Genomic DNA, 18,334 nt, shown 5'->3' on the forward strand with positions numbered 1-18,334 from the left:
TCCTCAGGACAGAATATATGGCTTTCTCCTCAAACAAATTTTCACCTAATGCACACAAAACATTATTTTTATTACAAAGAACAATAAATAAAAATTCGTTTAAAATTTTTTTTTTTTTTAAACTAACATGTCATGGTTTAAAAAACAATACGTCTAAATCTCTTTTCAATGCCTCTTGATTTGTCTTACTCACAGAGGTAATGGGTTTTGTCCATACACATTATTACAGTTTCATTAGTGTTATTCTATATCTATTCAAAACCCTTTTGACAGAAATAGGATGTTTATCTTTTCATATTGGAAAAGCCCAGTCTCTAGCTGGTGGTCCTTTGTTAACATCATAAATAGAAATCACAAATTAGATGCATTCGTAATATAGTTGTACTCAACCATGAAAAACCTCCACTAATAGAGTTTTGTTGTTTAGAGCACTTCCCCGGCATGGCTCAAAGCTGCCCAACAATTTCACTCTATATCTCACTCATTCATTCATTGCGAACAGTGTTTATTGTTATTATTAGACTCACCTATGCGAGAGCATCTGGGTGATTCGAATATATTCAAGTTTTATTCAAATTTCATCCAATATGGGGTCGTTTTCTCAATCGATTTTGATCTCCCACCCTATTAAATGTGGGTAGATACAGTTTTATAATCTGCCAGTCATTATGATTACAAAAGTTGTAATGTTATCAGATTCGTTAGGTCTCTAAGTTTTTACCTTGAAGGGTTCGTTGGTGGATCTCGAACGGGATCTTCCAAACTATTTCGACTTCCTCATTCTACACCTATTTTTAAAAAAATATTACTTTTCAATAACTGATCCACACCTAGAATACCTAAGTTGCCTCTCACATCTTTCATGAAATAATTACCTTCATAGTGGTTTATACTCCTGTAGGGCTCTTCTCTTTTATCATATTAATGATACTTATTATCCTTCTTCACCATGCCTTCTTTTTCCTTAGGTAAAAGAGAAGGGAATAGTCTTTCTAGTAATGTTAACACTGGTGTAAGCTAGTGTTATATTCAGAATTTGCCTGAAGGCTCACCTGTTAGTGAAGATCTTGGTTGTGATGTTGGCCCTTCGTATCCGGGTAACTTGCGTTCGTGGCTGCGTGTTAAATTAACATAAAAGGAATGTAAGGTCCACAGGTTTTGTCTTTTTTATCTTTTATGTCTGAACAAGAACTAAACATTCTGTATGCCCTCATTCTCCCCTTGACATGGTTCAAAGATCAATGATACTTTCCGTTCATATACGGACAAGTTGCTAATTTGAAAATTACATTATCATTTCATCGCGATTATGTTGCTGTCTTATGGTTGCACCGCGGTTAAAGCATCTCGAAGAGACACAATTCTGTTTGCTGACCGAGCCGATGTTTGTTACTTATTCGGCTCCGTGTTAACTCACTGGGATAGTGTACCTTTACCCGCCCCACTTGTTGGTGCTGGAACCCGGCGCTCCCATGTCACTCAGTTATTCAAACCCTAATTTATATTAAGATTACGTTTTTAAGTTAACACACTTGGTGTGTCTGGTTCAGCGTCCCTTGTTCCACATACCTTGTCCAATTGCCAACAGTGCGTCCCCGGAATACCTCACTGGCGTTTGTTCGATCGCGGTTTGCGTTTGGATAAACAGCCTCGTGTCTACCACGGTCGCTTTTTAAAGGCGTATCGTTCCATACGTCACTACCTGCTCAGAACGCCCCTTCGTTACTCCTCTCAATTTGTAAAAACTTTATTGTTTAGCACTCGTGTGCAATCATACTGTCACATTGATTTAAAATCGCTACCTGTAAACAATGTGTTTTATTCTCATGAGTTTTATCGTTCGCTGCTGTTTATTGATGAGTACTTTACACTAAATGTATTGTGGGTCCTGATTTGCCGCATTTTCGGGAAAGCCACTGATATGGTGCTTCATTATGGAGACTTACGCTTTCATTTTTACCGTTCTCATGGGTTAATAGTTGAACCCTTGGCACTCTTCTATGGGAAACATAAATTAACTTGATTTTACTGCAATACTTAAATCTAAATACCCTGTGTTCGTTATATAAATTAATGTTTGTCGAGACAGGGAGGCGATGTTTTGATGATGCACATGGCTCCTATTTTAATACTGTGCTTTAGTGCAAATGGACGATATTTATTATGTCCATGCATATATACCAACAATAGAAGGGACAGAATAACCCCCATTTATTTCACTCATGTTGTGGTTCGCTCATTATATATTTTCTACTGATCTCTACAGTCTATAGAATATTCTAATTAGGTAACAATTCTCATCCAATCCTCTTTGGTATTGAGGCCTTTGTTTACAGTATCCAGGGTAGAGATGTACCACTGTTCTCGGTTTCTGCGTTTAGTTTCCAGGTTCCCACCTCTTTTAGAGGCGGTGATTTTTTCTATCACGTACCACGAAAAATCTGTGTATTTGTGTTTCAGTTTCATAAAATGATCAACCATCGGGGCATTTATTTTGCCTGTTTTAAGAGCAGAACGATGTTCTAATAAACCTAGCCTTATTTCTCTCCCTGTTTCGCCCACATATGCCAATCCACATGGGCACAGAATAATATATATTAAGTTACTGCTTCTGCAGTTACTCAATGTTTTAGATGTCATTGTGTAGTTGTTATAAACTAATGTTTTAGTTACGATACAGTTGTCGCATACTGAGCAATTACTACATTTGTAGTTTCCAATTGCTCTTGTGCCATCCAGTTAGTTGATTACTCTGGTTTCCCTCTCTATAGGTGTGTACCAGGTTTTGGCGAATGCTTTCATTACGCCTAAAGGCAAATATCGGTTTGGGAATTTTTGTCTCTCTCCCATCATTTAAGATATTCCAGCTAGAATGAATGGCATTTTTTAGTTTGTTGCTGATGTTGGAAAATTGACTAACAAACACTAGTTTTGAATCAGTCACAGGTTGTTTATTTTGATTCAGCTCAGGGTGTATCATACTTTCCCGATTGTAGAATCTCGCCCTTTTACATGAATTCTTTATTAATTTCCTCGGGTAACCTCTATCTTTAAGTTTTTCTGCCAATTTGTCCGCATGTTTAAGATAATCACTCATATTGGAACAGTTCCTCCTTAGTCGGAGGAACTGACCAAATGGTACATTATCTCGTTGGGACCGCGGGTGATAACTATTATAATGTAATAGTGTATTTTTGTCACTTGGCTTCGTATATAATTCTACCTCCAGTGTTCCCTCTCTGTTCTTGATGGTGATATCCAGGAAGTTTACTGAGTTATTATCATATGATGCTGTGAACCTTAGGTTGGAGTCCCCCAAGTTCAACCACTCTAAGAATTCTTCTAGGGTGTCCATCTGACCTTCCCAAATGAAGAAGATGTCGTCAATGAAGCGACGCCACAACTTGATGTTCTCAAAGAAGGGCGCCGCCTCATTGAAGACATGCCTCTCCTCGAATTTGGCAACATATAGACATGCCAGACTCGGCGCACAGGTTGCTCCCATGCTGGTACCTTTACGTTGTAAGAACAACTCATCTTTAAACAGGAACATATTGTTTTTTAACACTAAGCTGATGCATTGGATAATAAAGTGTTTATTCGCGCCGCCAAGGTCTACATTTTCCAAAATATCACCAACAACCACAATGGTATCGTCTTGCGGTATATTGGTGTATAAAGCCTCTATGTCGAAGGTGACCAAAATTTGATTGTTAGCATCATATGGTAAGCCTTCTATCATAGAAATAATATGGGCAGAATCTCTTACATATGATTTCTGTTGAATTACGAGAGGTTTTAAAAAAGTATCGGCATATTGACTGAGTGGTTCAAGGCGTGAACCAATGCAGCTGACTATAGGTCTCATAGGTGGATCATTTAAGTTTTTATGTATTTTCGGGAGACCGTATATTGCCGGAATTCTAGAGTCTTTATTGTTTAAAAAATCATATTCAGCTTTGCAAATCCATCCATTTTCCAAAGCCACTTGAACTATCTCCGTGACCTCCTTATTCAGGGAATCTAGTTTAGAGAATGATACTTTTTGATAATGCTCCTTGACTTCTAACAATTGTAACATCCTAGCATCGTAATCTTCTGTGTTAAATACAACTACTCCACCGCCTTTGTCAGCCGGTTTGATGGTTAACTTTAAGTTATTTCTTAAATCCATCATCGCTCTCCTGTGTTCTTTAGACATGTTGTTGTGATCTGGATAGGCGTGCTCTATTATTTGTCTAACTTTCGACTCAACTGCTCAACTGCCTTCTCAAAGACTTCTACATTTTTGCCCACTTGTGACAAGGTGGGAGTAAACACAGATTTTTGTATAAGGCCAGAACGATTAGGGGCCGGATTGTATTCCTTATCTTCAAAGAATTCCCTCAATCTGATTTTCCTGAAGAAAGCTTTGAGGTCCTTCTCCAGATTAAACTTATTGACGTTTGCAGTGGGAGCAAAAGTGAACCCTCTTTCTAAAACTTCCAGTTCTATTTTACTAAGATGATGACTAGACAGATTGATGATGGGAAATTTTTGTGTATAGTCCGGGTCTAGCGACGATATCGCTGACTCCGAGTGTTGGGATACTCCTGAGGGGCCTGGTTGTGTTGTTGGTAATTCGTTCTGTGGCCACCCTGGTATTCCTGATGTTGATTCCTCTGAAACCGTCCCCTTTGTTGGTACGGTCTCCCTCCTCTCCTTTGGCGGTTTTCTAAAAAAGAGTGCCCACCATTATGTCCATTTGTATGTCCTACATTGTCAGTACTTGAGCCCTCCCCTTCACTGCTCGATCCAGAGGTCTCTGAAAAGGTAACCCCTTTGTTGTTGCCCCTATTGTAAATTGGTCTATTGTCGGGGTTAACACAATGTTAAAAACCCCACTAGGTGGTTTTTAACATTGTGTTGTATTGTGTTTTAACTGAACTCAATTATTGATTTATGTTTTTTATTAAAAATAAACATGTATATTTTTATAACAATAAGGTTTTTCTTGTGTTGAGTACTTCCCAAAAACTAGGGTATAAATGTACATTTGAATAAGAGCGTTTGACTGATTGTGGTGACTATTTGAATTGAAGGATACTTAAAACTTCCCAAAAGGAATACATTCTTTTTTACTTGACAGTATACTGGAGCTCTAATTCCCTTTGGGTAAGACTGAGCCCCTCTCTTTGGTTTTTAAATAAGTGTGGCATCCAAAGACATACCGAAGCATCTCCCAACGAAAGACAGCCTATATATATAAGCTTATGGTTCAGTGGTACTACACACCGGCCCATCTACATACTGGTTAATCTTCTACATCTCTCCTCCGTTGGCGATGCAGAATGAAGCGAGGAGATTTTTGTCACATTTTGTGGTCATGTTCACTAATAGCTACGAACTGGAAGGAGATTTTAGGGCACATCAAGGGAGTAGTAGGGTATCCGATTCAGCCTACATGTATACCACTGTTATACTGGGCATCCGGCCCCTTTTATTAGAAGCTATAATCCACTCAGATTGAAGACTCATTAGCCATATGCTAAATGCTGCACAGCAGCTCATAGCGATAGCCTGAAAGAAATCAGGGTTGCCCCCCGCTGCCCTGTGGGTTCAGCGACGTTGGCCGTGATGGCAATGGAAGAAATCTTGCACAACTTGGCTCACATTGCTGTCAAGTTCTTGCATATCTGGCAAACCATACTTACCTATTTTACCGCCTTAACTTCACCTGCTTCAACACCCCAAAACTTAAAGCATTACAGCTTTTTGACTGAATACTTCCTCTGCCAAGGAAGCTCTACTAGTATTGTCTACTCACGCTATCCCCTCATTTCTTATGAGGGCTCCTCCCACACACGTATATGGCGCAGCTGCAGCTCAGGGATTCTAGCGGTGAATATTGGCATGATGATGTAGACTTTAGTTCTCCATTTGTTTGGTTACTTTCTGACGACATACAGTTGGGGCCAACAGTGGTTTGGATGCCTCACACCCTTCCTATTGCTGATCATCGCTGTTAATTTGTTGCTTGGCTCATAAGTGGAAGTGCAGGAAGATCCTCACCGGTGGATGATGAAGTGATCCTTCATATGAGGAGTCCTTGCTTCTTTTGCAAACGTCAGACGAGATCAGGAGAACAGGAGGGTCGGAGCACACTGCCTCACATCCCAGCACTCAATTTGCCTCAAATGCATCATGGTAAATGCAGTGCATGATAACACTTACTTCAGTAGTGGTCTTTAATTTTACACCCTTGTTGGTGCAGCCTGTGCTGTGTAACTATAGACATGTGTTTCTGGATTCATTCCTTCATCAGTAGAGAGGAACAAGTCATTTTTGGGGTGCTGGAAATTCTGCCCAAAGTCTTCTCAGATCTCTGTACCACTCACTGGGTGCAGGTGCTGGGATATGAGTGCTCCCACCCTACTTCCAGATGAGATCAGCAAGCCTGAGTTTCAGAGAGAGTTTATTGCAAATCATGGGCACATTTTGGCCCCTGTTCAGGTCTCCTTGCCTTTTGAGTCCGGCCCTGTGTCTTATTGGCCTCTTCAGGTGGTTATTTTTTCCACTGGGCAACTAGACATTGGTTAGCTGCTGCCTTGAAAGTGACGGCATCAGACTTGAATATATTACTGGCCTAAAAGTGTGGCCAATGCATATGAGCCACAACATTGAGGTGTCTGCATCACACAGGATGAACCTTCCCATCTAGTCTGTGTGGTATCTAGGATGTCAGCAAGAAGCAAGCTGCCACAATTCATTTAGTGAGAAAGCTACAGCTTTGACAGTGGTTGCGAAGTCTGATTCTGTAATGCAAGGTATTATTCTGCCAAAAATAATGTGCAAGGCTTTCTGTGCCTTTTGTGACAATGTTGGAGGAAAACGTGGTAACTGTCCGATAATGAACCAAGGTGATTTGTGGAGACTTCAAGTGAATAAGTCTAGAATATGATTAGCAGGCCATTCCTGGATCTGCGCTAGTTTCTAGTTGTCGACTATGGCAATTCCGTTTTAGTTAGGTTCATTTTTAAATAGGTACTTAACACACTCACTTTTTTTACACAAATCTGTTCATTGTTAAAGACATCAAATCAATAAAGCAAAAAGAAATTACAGTAATCAAAAATCTAATATTCCATGGTTCAGCCCAGTAAGGACGATAGGCCTTCATAGTATTCCTTCGTAAAGGCACCCTCCAGCTTCTTCTCCCGGTCATTCAACATTCACAGGCACAACGGGCTGGTTAACAAACAGTAAATTGACATTTGGTATTGTAATAGCTGTACAAGGGCTGCCTCTATATTCGTTCAATCGTCCCCGTATTTTTGCCCACTTTTGATGACAGCCCCTCCCCACAACTACTTTCTCAGCGATCATACACCAGTCCATATCGCTTGTCCAGTCTCTGAATTGTGGCGGTTGCTGCACTCCCCACGAATGGGCAATGTTATGTTTTGCAACAATCAGCCCCCTTGTCTGAAGAGACTTTCAGACTGAATAGTGCATCATCTCCTCAGTGGGACATTTTGAGGGAATGGTTGGCGAGAGTCAGAGGGTCTGTGTAGAAGTTGAATGTGAACATTGTTATATTTCAGTGCTAATTCTACTGCAAGACCAGAGACTTAATTATGACATTGCTTTACTGCAAATTTCTAAACAGAAATAATAAATAACAAATGCATTTTCAAAATAGAAGATAATGTTCCATGGTAGACACCTGGCACATGCCGGATGAAGCTAAATTCTGGCATCTGGTAGATGGCCATTCTTCAAAAGCCCTTGCCTATCGTGGCTCATCCTTTGTGCTACTCCAGCAGAAGAGTTTTGTTTCTCTTTCACCTTCGCGCAAACAGCTTTCAATTTTAATTTCTCTTTAAGCTGCATGTCCCTTTATTTTATAAACGTCTCACTTCCTTGTGAAGTTGGGTTGTTCCCATTGGATCAGGGTCAGGGTTCTTTCGCACATGGCTGGGTCCAAACTGAGGTGGCATGGTGTCCGAAATAACGATGGACTGCGATGTGGCCCTGCATAGTTACCGGTGGTCTAGATTAAAATAGCACTCCATCAATTACTTTTCTGTATACCTCATTTACTTTGGAGCTTTCAGCGATAATAGCTTTGTAGGAAAATGCCTTGGCAATGAAGTTTCTGCAAATGGAGTAGAAGTCTACAGTTGTGAAAATATGCCTTCCAGTCATTTGGATTTGTGCCAATTCTTTTCTTTTTGTCATATAGTTTGTTTGCTGTCAGTGAGTTCTTAGGTGTACTAAGAACCGGAGGGTTTGGTTTCCATTGTGAAGCAAAGCTTTATTACGCATATGCTTACAAGATGCCAATCAGTGAGTCCTGAAAGTTAACTTTGGATAGGGGACAGGTGTGGTTGTGAAGGTAAATAGGCTGACTGAGCAGACTGGGTATATGAGCGAGGTACAGTGAGATTGAAAAGTGATTACAAACTGATGTTTTTAAACTAGTTGGCATGTGGTAGTTGAGTGAAGACATGGAGGAAGAGGGTGTTGTTAATGTGGGTTAGTTTGGTGAGAGGCAGAGAGGGTCAGATGCGACAATAGTGTTGATGGGCAGAAATGCTCAAGTTAAGGTCCATGACACAGGACGCATGGTCAGATTCATTCAACTGAATGTAATAAAACTTGACGTGACTGAAGGGTGTGCTGTTTATAAAACAGTGGACAAAATAATGTCATATGCAAGGCTGAAATCCAATAGGTCTGATTCACACAGATTTCTTTCTATGATCAGAAGTGACTTACTCCTGGAAAACAGAGAGTAAGTTACACTTACTAAGAAAAATCTTAGTGAATGAGATCAGGGTGTTGGCTAAACTGACAGGGTTTAGAAAGTATGTTTGGGCTGGCAAACCAGCTGAGCTAGCCTGAGCCTGTTTACAAGTTTAGAGCATCTCTCCCTAAACCAGGAAACCTTCTCTCACACAGACATTGAGCCTGTGTCACTGTTGCCTCTCGGTTAATTTGCAGTGCCGCCCTCTGTCAGACAAGCCCTCATAACATTCAGAGCAGAGACAACTACTTCCACTCTGGGCTTCTATTTCATACACACAGAGTCAACATTTAAAAAAAACAGAAGGCTGCAACCCATTCAGAAATCGGGAGCCAGAATCACTCAACTTCCCACACCAAACTCACAGCACACCACACCTGAAGAAGTTACCCTGGCACCCCATTCACAAACCAGCATAATTCAAATTCTTCACCCACACTTTCAAGGCACTACATAACACTGGTCCTGAATACTTCAACATTCGCATCTGCTTTCACAAACCTTCTGGACACCTCCGCTCATCTGGACTCTTATTTGCATACATCCCATGCGTAAGGAAAGCAAGATCTGAAAACCGAGCCTTCTCCTACATAGCCCGTTCCCCACTTCTAAAATTCTGTAAGAAGCTGAAGACACAGCTTTTCAAGTAGTACCACTAGGCCAAGTCAAGTCAAGTCAAGTCATAAATTTGTATAGCACGCTATTCACCCGGAGGGTCTCAAGGCGCTTAAGGGAAGAGGGGTTCGCTACTGATCGAACAGCCAGGTCTTGAGTTGTTTTCTGAAGGAGAGGTGGTTCTGTGTAAGACGTAGGTGGGTGGGGAGGGAGTTCCAGGTCTTGGCCGCCAAGTAGGTGAAGGATCTTCCTCCCATGGTGGCTCTTCGGATGCGTGGAATCATGGCAAGGGCTTGGTTGGACGATCGTAGTTGGCGGGTGGGGGTGTAAAAGGTCAGGCGAGTGTTGAGGTATCTGGGTCCTAGGTCGTGAAGGGCCTTGTGTGCGTGGGTGAGGAGTCGGAACGGGATTCTCTTGTTGACGGGGAGCCAGTGCAGGTCTCTCAGGTGACCAGATATGTGGTTGTGGCGAGGTATGTCTAGGAGGAGTCTGGCGGAAGCGTTCTGAATGCGTTGAAGTCTATTCTGTAATTTGGCTGTGGTTCCGGCGTAGAGGGTGTTTCCGTAGTCCAGACGGCTTGTGACAAGTGCTTCGGTGACCGTCTTCCTTGTTTCGGTGGGGATCCAGCGGACGATCTTTCAGAGCATGCGTAGGATGTTGAAACATGATGATGAGACGGTGTTGACTTGTCTGGTCATCGAGAGGGAGGAGTCTAGGATGAATCCCAAGTTGCGAGCATGGTCCGTTGGTTTGGGTGCGCTGCCTAGGGCCGAGGGCCACCAAGAGTCGTCCCAGGCAGAGGGGGATGATCCTAGGATAAGCACTTCCATCTTGTCTGAGTTCAGTTTTAGGCGGCTGTTCTTCATCCACTCGGCTACGTCTTTCATCCCTTCGTGTAGGTTGGTTTTGGCGGTGGTTGGGTCGTTGGTGAGGGAGAGGATCAGCTGGGTGTCGTCTGCATAGGAGATGATGTTGAGATTGTGTTGGCGTGCGATGGATGCGAGGGGACTCATGTAGACGTGGAAGAGGGTGGGGCTGAGTGAAGATCCTTGTGGTACACCGCATATGACTTCGGTGGCGTCGGATCTTAAAGGGGGGAGGCGGACTCTCTGGGTTCTTCCGGCTAGGAATGAGATGATCCAGTCCAAGGCCTTATCATGTATTCCGACGTTCCTGAGGCGTTGTACAAGGGTGCGGTGGCAGACTGTGTCGAACGCTGCGGAGAGGTCCAGGAGGAAGAGGGCCACTGTTTCCCCGTTGTCGAGCAGTGTCCGGATGTCGTCTGTGGCTGCAATGAGGGCGGTCTCGGTACTGTGGTTGGCTCGGAAACCGGATTGTGAGGGGTCTAGGGCATTGTTAGATTCAAGGAAGGCGGCGAGCTGACTGTTGACGGTCTTCTCTATGACTTTGGTGGGGAATGGGAGGAGCGAGATGGGACGGTAGTTCTTAAGCTCGGTGGGGTCCGCTGTAGGTTTCTTCAGGAGGGCACTAAGTTCAGCATGTTTCCAGCTTTCCGGGAAGGTGGCGGTGTTGGAGCAGTTGATGATGTCCCGGAGTTGGGGGGCGATGATGGAGTCGGCCTTGTTGAAAATGTGATGGGGGCATGGGTCGGTTGGCGATCCGGAGTGGATGGAGTTCATCGTGCGGATGGTGTCTTCGGTGCTGATCGGGGTCCAGGCGCGGAGGGTGGTGGTGGGGGGCTTCTGTTCTGTGGTTGGGGGAGTGGTCAGGTCGCCGAAGCTGTTACATATGTCAGCGATCTTGCTGTGGAAGAATGAGGCAAGAGAATCGCAGAGGTCTTGAGAGGGAGTGATGTCGTTGTTGCCGGCGTTGGGGTTGATGAGCTCTTTGACAATGCTGAAGAGTTCTTTGCTGTTGTGGGCGTTGTTGTCTAGTCGCTCCTTGAATGCTGATTTTTTGGTGGTGCGGATCAGCTGGTGGTGTTTGCGGGTGGCGTTCTTGAGGGCGGTCATGTTGTTTGTGGTTGGGTTGCTTTCTCGAGGGTGCTGCAGTTCTTTTTGGAGTTCTTGAGGTCGTCGTTGAACCAAGGGGCTTTTTTGCTTCCTGGCTTGTTGGGAGGGTTTTTCAAGGGTGCTAGTTCGTCAGCGCAGTGGGTGATCCATTGTGTGAGATTGATGGCTGCTTGGTTTGGGTCCGTTGATTTGGCGGGAGGGTTTTGGTTTAGAGATGTGGTGAGCTGGTCGGTGGTAATTTTGTTCCAGTATCTTCGGGGAACTTGTTGCGGGTGGTGGTGAGTCGTGGTCTTTCTGAAGCTGAAGTGGACGCAGCTGTGGTCAGTCCAGAGGAGTCCCGTGGCGTGATTGAAGGAGATGTGCTTGCTGGAGGTGAAGATTGGGTCGAGTGTGTGTCCGGCGTAGTGGGTGGGTGTTGTTACCAACTGTTTGAGTCCGAGATTGGTGAGGTTGTCCAGCAGGGTGGTGGTGTTGCTGTCGTTGTTATTCTCCAGATGGAAGTTGAGGTCTCCTAGGAGAATATAGTCCTCGGAGGGGAGGGCGTGCGGGCTGACGAAGTCAGCGATGTCTTTGCTGAATTGTGTGCGGGGTCCTGGGGGTCTGTAGATGAGGGTGCCTCTGAGTGTGGTCTTGGGGTTGGTTTGTATTTGGAAGTGGAGGTGTTCAGTGGCTAAGAAGGTGTCGTCGGTGCTGGTCGTGATGCGGATGGTGTTTTTGTGAACGATGGCGATACCTCCTCCAGTTTTGTTGATGCGGTCTTTTCAGATGATCTTGTATCCGTCCGGGATGGCTATGGCGATGTCGGGCGCTGATGAGGCGTTCATCCATGTTTCCGTGAGAAAGGCGACGTCCGGAGTTGTGGTATCTAGTAGGTTCCATAGTTCAGTGGTGTGTCTGTGGACCGAGCGGGTGTTGAGCAGGATGCACTTCAGGTGGTTGTTGTTGGAGCTCTGCTTGGCGTTTGTGGATGCAGTGTGGGTTCTGAAGCAGCAGAACTTGCAGGTTAGGCAGGTGAAGGGTCCGTGGGTGCGTCCTGGGGCGGCTTGGTGGCAGTCGGGGAGTCGGCCGGTGTTGAGTGCAGTGAGGGACGTGGCGTCGTACGTAAGGCGGGTGGAGTGGTTTTTGCAGGGGCCAGGGGGTATGGCTCTGGGCGCGGTCCAGCGGTGGACGGGCGTAGACGGGCTTACCTTTGGCGCGCCTTCGGCACGCATGGGGCGCGTCCGCTGCGCGTGAACGCTGCGTGTATGTGCAGCTGTCATAAGTGGTGAGTGGAGGGGGCGGAGCGAGGGAGGAGCAGCTGGGAGGCGGGAGCGGGGTGGCGATGTCCAGGGAAGCTCGAGGGAACGGGGTTGGTGCCGCGGGAGAGCAGCGGCAGGGAGCTAGGACCAAATGGTACAGTACAAAATGCAGTGGGGGGGGGGAATCGGGGGCACAACCAGGCGCAAGCAAGGCACAACAGTTGAAAAGCAACAATAATACGATACCAGATACAGCAATACGATCACAGGCGAGATCGGGGGCACAATCAGAGATCAAGCAGCAGAGCTGAGGGCAATATCAGTCTCCAGATGATACCAGGCGAGATCGGGGGCACAATCAGGCGCAAGTAGGTCCAGGGAGCGAGTGGAGCGACCATAGCTGACTGGGTCAGGACGGTCATAGGTTTGGCTAGGTACACACCTGCTCAGTGCCAGGATACCCTCCCTGGTGATAGTGAGCTCTACAAATCTGCATAACATAAATCTCCTGCGATCAATAGAATTTTTTTCTATAAACAGCAGCGTCACTAATTGCCAACCTGCATGTCCAGCCATTAACAGCAGTAGGACACCCTCCACTATGATCCCAAAAGAACATTGGGAGCAGTGTCACATCCTAAGCCACTTCGTCCACCAAAAGAAGGTTGTCACTATAAGCTTTTCTGCCCATATACTGCAATGTATCAACATTCCCAGCATGAGTCTTTGCTCATTCACACTGGTCTAAACTCTACTACCAAAAGCCTCTTTGTTCAATTACAACAAAACCACCCCTTATGCCCTGCCCACTCACAGCAGTCACCTCCCTTTTTTTTCTAGGGGCAGTAACTCCAATGCATGGTCAAGTTACTGTCTCTTTCATCTGAGCGCCATTTCCCTCTTCCTATTAGGAGGTAAAGAGCTCTTTTACACATCCTAATTCATAGCTTTCGTAAATGTAGGTCCTTATAAGATGAATTCCACAAAGAACAAACACTGGCAAAACACTAAAGCAGCAGTGGAGCCTGGATTATATAAGCAGATTCTGGATACTACCCATCTCTTTCGTCCCAACACTATACATCACCTCCATTAAGTATAGTGTATTATGATGTTACAGAATATGTTAGAACATATTATACTGTAATAACTTATAATGTATAAAAGCATTGCCTATAATGTACCATAATATACTATGTATTGTAAAACCTTACCTATACATATTGTGTAATTCATTAACTCAATTTACCTCATGTGCGCCAGCATTTTAGTCACACGCATAACTGTCAACCCCACCAGAACACACCAGAAAGACCCTTCTATGTCTTCATCAAATTGGTAAAGCAATGCTCCTTAACAATACAACTCAGGATTCATCAATACCCACAGTAACAGCAGCGCACATTAACCAGATTATGTCCAGCTCCTGGACACAAATGGCGCTAAAAAACAATGTCGTTATCACAGCCATGCTGGCTAAAAGTTACATCAAATTATGCACACATAATTACATTGATTATTGACAACAGAACAGAACATACCATGACCGCAACAAACCTCATACCTTGGCAAAGCGTTGCCACCTCAACAGCTGCTTCAGTCCTCATCCCAGAGAGCACCAACCAAGTGAACAAGTCATCTGAACATCCTGATCCACATACCCCTTAGCTCATCAACTGTACAACACATTTTTCTGATAGATGCTTTAACAACTACATTAGCAACAGAACACGTTAAACCTTACCTGTACCTTCACGTGCACAGCATGGCAACAAAGCAATATAAAATGGCCAACCGAACACATCCGGCCAGGCAATAAACAACCATACACCATCCTGAATTGTGATAAGTGACTTAACCGGACACAAAACCATGCCTCCACAATGCAGTGCAGCGTGGTATTCCTTTCAAGCGATGGGATGCATCACTAAACCTATCATCAAACAGAGGTATTGTTGCACCTACCAAACCGAACAAAACCTCCCCATAACACCTACAGTTAATGAGAAATCCAGATTAACGTTAAAGGGTCACCGAGACAGTGGATTATCTATGCTAGGGCATAAAATTGGGAGAAATGCATGGAAAAAATTCTAAATATAATTATAAGACAGATTCTCTCTGCCCAATCACTGCCATGACAATCCCTGCCAATCGATCTTCTATCCATTAACCATTCTTTTTTTTTTTTTTTAACTTAGATGTGATTGCTGTTGTTTGTACATCACGGTTAGCGTTTGCCATAAGACTCACATTAGCAGAAAACAAAGTCTAGTCAGTCATGTTTTCCTTACCCAGCCCCAATTTCTGAGAGTCAAGTCAATTGTGGCGATTTTTTTATTATTTGGAAGGCCACACCCTGTGCCAAAGAGGAAAAGTATCAGGCAGCCTCTTATTGTTACTTTACCTTGTTCACTGGCAGCATCTGATAACAGGTCTTGTGTCAATACAATGCGTTTTAAAACCTTTTTCTGTAATTTCTGGATGATGACTGAGCCTGTAACACCTATGCTTACTTTCTCAAGTCTCCTATGTCCTCATTTTCGCACACAAAATGTACTTATTATGGTTGCTCTCTGCCTATTTTGTATGATTTCTAGTTGTAGATTGTGCATTGCTGTTTCATAAATTGACTATCTGCTATTCTACATACTTTGGCCTTCAGGTGAAGGTTTTTAACATTTCTTGTGCTGATCCGTGCACCTTTTTCAATTTGATTCACTTTACTTTCTAATTGGTTATTCAAGAGGGTTTGTAGTCTTATAAATTCTCAAACACATTTCCGGCAAAATGTACTTTGAAGGTGAGATCTCTTGTGTTGGTGATGGAGATGGCCATTAGAGGCATCAATTTTGGACAAAAAAATTTATTTCTTTTCCTTCTCTTTTTAATGTGTAAATGTAAATTGTAAATTGATACTTGTATAGCGCACTACTCACCCGCAAGGGTCTCAAGGCTCTTGTACGAATACCGCTGTGGAACCCATCCTGGCTTTCCCTGTGAGGTGTCCACTCCTGGACACCCCCAAGGTGGAGGCCAGGCATCCTTAGCGTTGTGGGGGCCGTTGTGGAGATTAAGCAAGCTATTGCCCAGAGTTGCAGAGTGGGACTCCATGATTGGAATAGGCACCGAGGCGAGAATTATCAGGTCCGTGGAATTTTGAGCCCAAGACCCGCCGAGGCGGGGAATTGAACCCTGGTCCCGGGCTAGACCTCAGCATCAGGGTCTGCCGCTCTAACCATTGAGCCACACTTCTCCACCCTGTGTTGCAGCATCACCTAACTCACTTATTGTTTTTTACACGCTGCAGCTTCCAGTGTGAGCATATGCGCTGACCAGGAACTCTTCTTAGATGGCCATCTTTTGGTAAATGCAGTCCTTGTTTGTTTACTCTGATTGTGACAAGGAAAGATGAATGCTCCCAACACGCCAACCTTAGTGGAACCAGTCTTACCCACTAGGTGGGTAAGACTGGTTCCACTGAGCTTGGTGTGGAAAGCAGGAAAGTCGAGCGTGGTTTATGGAATAAGCGGAGCCCTTTCTACAAGAACCCAGTAGGTCAGAGAGGTGCAGTTCCCTGAGACGCCGACGGATGCGGCTGTTCTCTCTCTCCCCCAACGAGATGATCTAGCATTGAGAAACGAACTTCGCTACTGCGCCCTCTACTTAAAGGACTCCTGCCACTTCAACCCAGCGGCTTTGTGGGATTCAACCCCAACCTTGAAGATTGTACTGGATTCAATCCTTAAAAACCATGAAGTAATTCTTATGGTCCCTCACTGCGACCTTCGTCTCGGTTCTCCCCCTCCACCCTGTCCTGAGGAAGACCTGCAGCAGAGGAATCTACTCACCCTTGTGCGTTAGGGTCGAAACGTCGACACCCCCTGGATGGGTCTACACCCGATATCTATCCCCCAACCACAGATGAAGTTACACTGTGATGAGAACTTTTGAAAAATTCTATAATTGATTTTGTTCGTAAGGGGAGGCCCCATATATTAGGGATACCAGTTCTGATAGACTTTTTGGTTCCCTTTTGCCATAACATGATTGACATTGTTACCCTATGCCTCTGAATTACTTTTCCTCCCTCAGTCTTCACATGAGCACTCTTTTCCACACTTTATCTTTCTCCCTTTGTCAAAAACCGTGTTTAATGCTGCATATTGTGCTTTGTATATATGGTTCAATTTATGAAAGAATACTTGGCGTAAATAAATTGATGTTGGCTATTTAACTAATCTGTAGTGGCCTTGGATTTATGATTTATTATTCTTGAAGGTGCCCTCAGTTTCTATGAACTGTCTCCGTAAATAGGAATTTAGGTTGTCTAAGAACATAATGCCTGCATTTCATGAACCCTACAAGCTGGTGCAATTGATATGAGGAAAATGGTCTTCCATGAGAAATGCTTCAGGGATGACTTATCAATGGTCCCAAAGGAATTCTGCATAAGATGAGAAAAAGGACTATGTTAAGCTCTCAGGGAGGGAAAAGGACATCTAATAGGAAGAAAAGCCCTACTACAACCCTTCTAAAGAATCCTGGATAATGGAGATTTTGAAAAAGGAGGCTTGTGAAAGACATTTCCTGTAGGCAGTAAGGCTGCCAAGTGAACCATTATGGAAGAGAATTGTAAGCTATATATTACCAAAAGGAGAAGGTAAGGAGGAATTACATCTTCCTGGCACACCTTAGGGTGTACGTTCTTGGACGAGCCCCAGATGCAACATTCACTTCACTTGAAGGCATATACTGAACAGGAGGAAGGGCTTTTTAGCTCCTTGAAGATGTCCAAGTCGGTTTGTGGCAGATGAAAGTGTCCGTAGTGCACCAGCTCAGGAACTGTGATACCAAAATCAAAGAAGAGAGACTTAGGGGCGCTAGAGGGCGCACTGCGGGATGGCTGGCTCCTGAGGCAGCTCCGCCGGACGGGTGTCACTAGCCACCGATACCGCAATGTAATCGTGGCCGTAATACTTTGCTTTTTACCACACTGGCGTCGGAACACTAGCGGAGCAACTGGAGGCGATCGGCAGACTCAGTACACATCAGCTCACAAAGATACGGACTTTAAAAGATAAGACCGGGACCGAGGTCCAAGATGGCGGCGCCTACGGGGCAACTCTGACTCTGTGTGAGAAGCCGTGGCGCGACTAGCATGGCATGCACCAACATCGGGATGTCCCCAGAACACTGAGCGAAGATGTGGCAGGGCGCCGCTCCCAAGAACGGTAACACGCACCACCGGGTGAGTGAGTAACACTGTGCGTTCCACGTAGCGCAGTTTGGGGCACAAGATGGCGGCTGCGTTGAAACGCATCCGCATTGTGATGTATTCCTATGGGTACTATATCGATCCCCCTATTCCTGACCCTGGTTTGGTTAATAATTAACTAGCAGCCATCTTACGGCGCAAAAACCCGTTATCTGATTAAGCCACACCACGGCACAGAAGCGCGTTATCTGATTAAGTCATAACGCATGCCATCTAATTAGGCAAGCGATATTCCTCCAGCCCCCTGATAGGCATACGGAGTTCTCAAAACAAATCAAACCTACAGCGACCTGGGAAAATCCCCGCAGCCATTGTTTTGATTTCATCGAGAACTTCAGTAAAGAATGTGCGAACGAACCCGTTCGTATGACATCCTTATTGACGTATTTATGTCCATCCTTACGTCAATCTCGGCACCTTTCAGGTATAAATATTACCGACA

General features: G+C 44.5%; 1 protein-coding gene across 3 annotated transcripts in view; it reads right to left on the minus strand.

Moving 5' to 3' along the window:
- The window catches only part of JOSD2 (Josephin domain containing 2), a 219,702-nt gene that overhangs the window by 174,653 nt on the left and 26,715 nt on the right, over window positions 1–18,334 (minus strand). For 2 of the 3 annotated variants that reach the window (XM_078669713.1, XM_078669712.1), the window contains exons 1-4: window positions 1,053–1,114; window positions 876–963; window positions 722–788; window positions 528–624 (exon numbers count right to left, since the gene is read on the minus strand). The exons of the other annotated variant lie outside the window; for it this stretch is intronic. The gene's annotated coding sequence lies outside the window, so the exon portion shown is untranslated. Of the gene's footprint in view, window positions 1–527; window positions 625–721; window positions 789–875; window positions 964–1,052; window positions 1,115–18,334 lie in introns of those variants that run through there. 3 annotated transcript variants of the gene reach the window in all.

Source organism: Lissotriton helveticus, chromosome 12, assembly GCF_964261635.1.
Source record: "Lissotriton helveticus chromosome 12, aLisHel1.1, whole genome shotgun sequence".
NCBI classification, from domain to species: domain Eukaryota; kingdom Metazoa; phylum Chordata; class Amphibia; order Caudata; family Salamandridae; genus Lissotriton; species Lissotriton helveticus.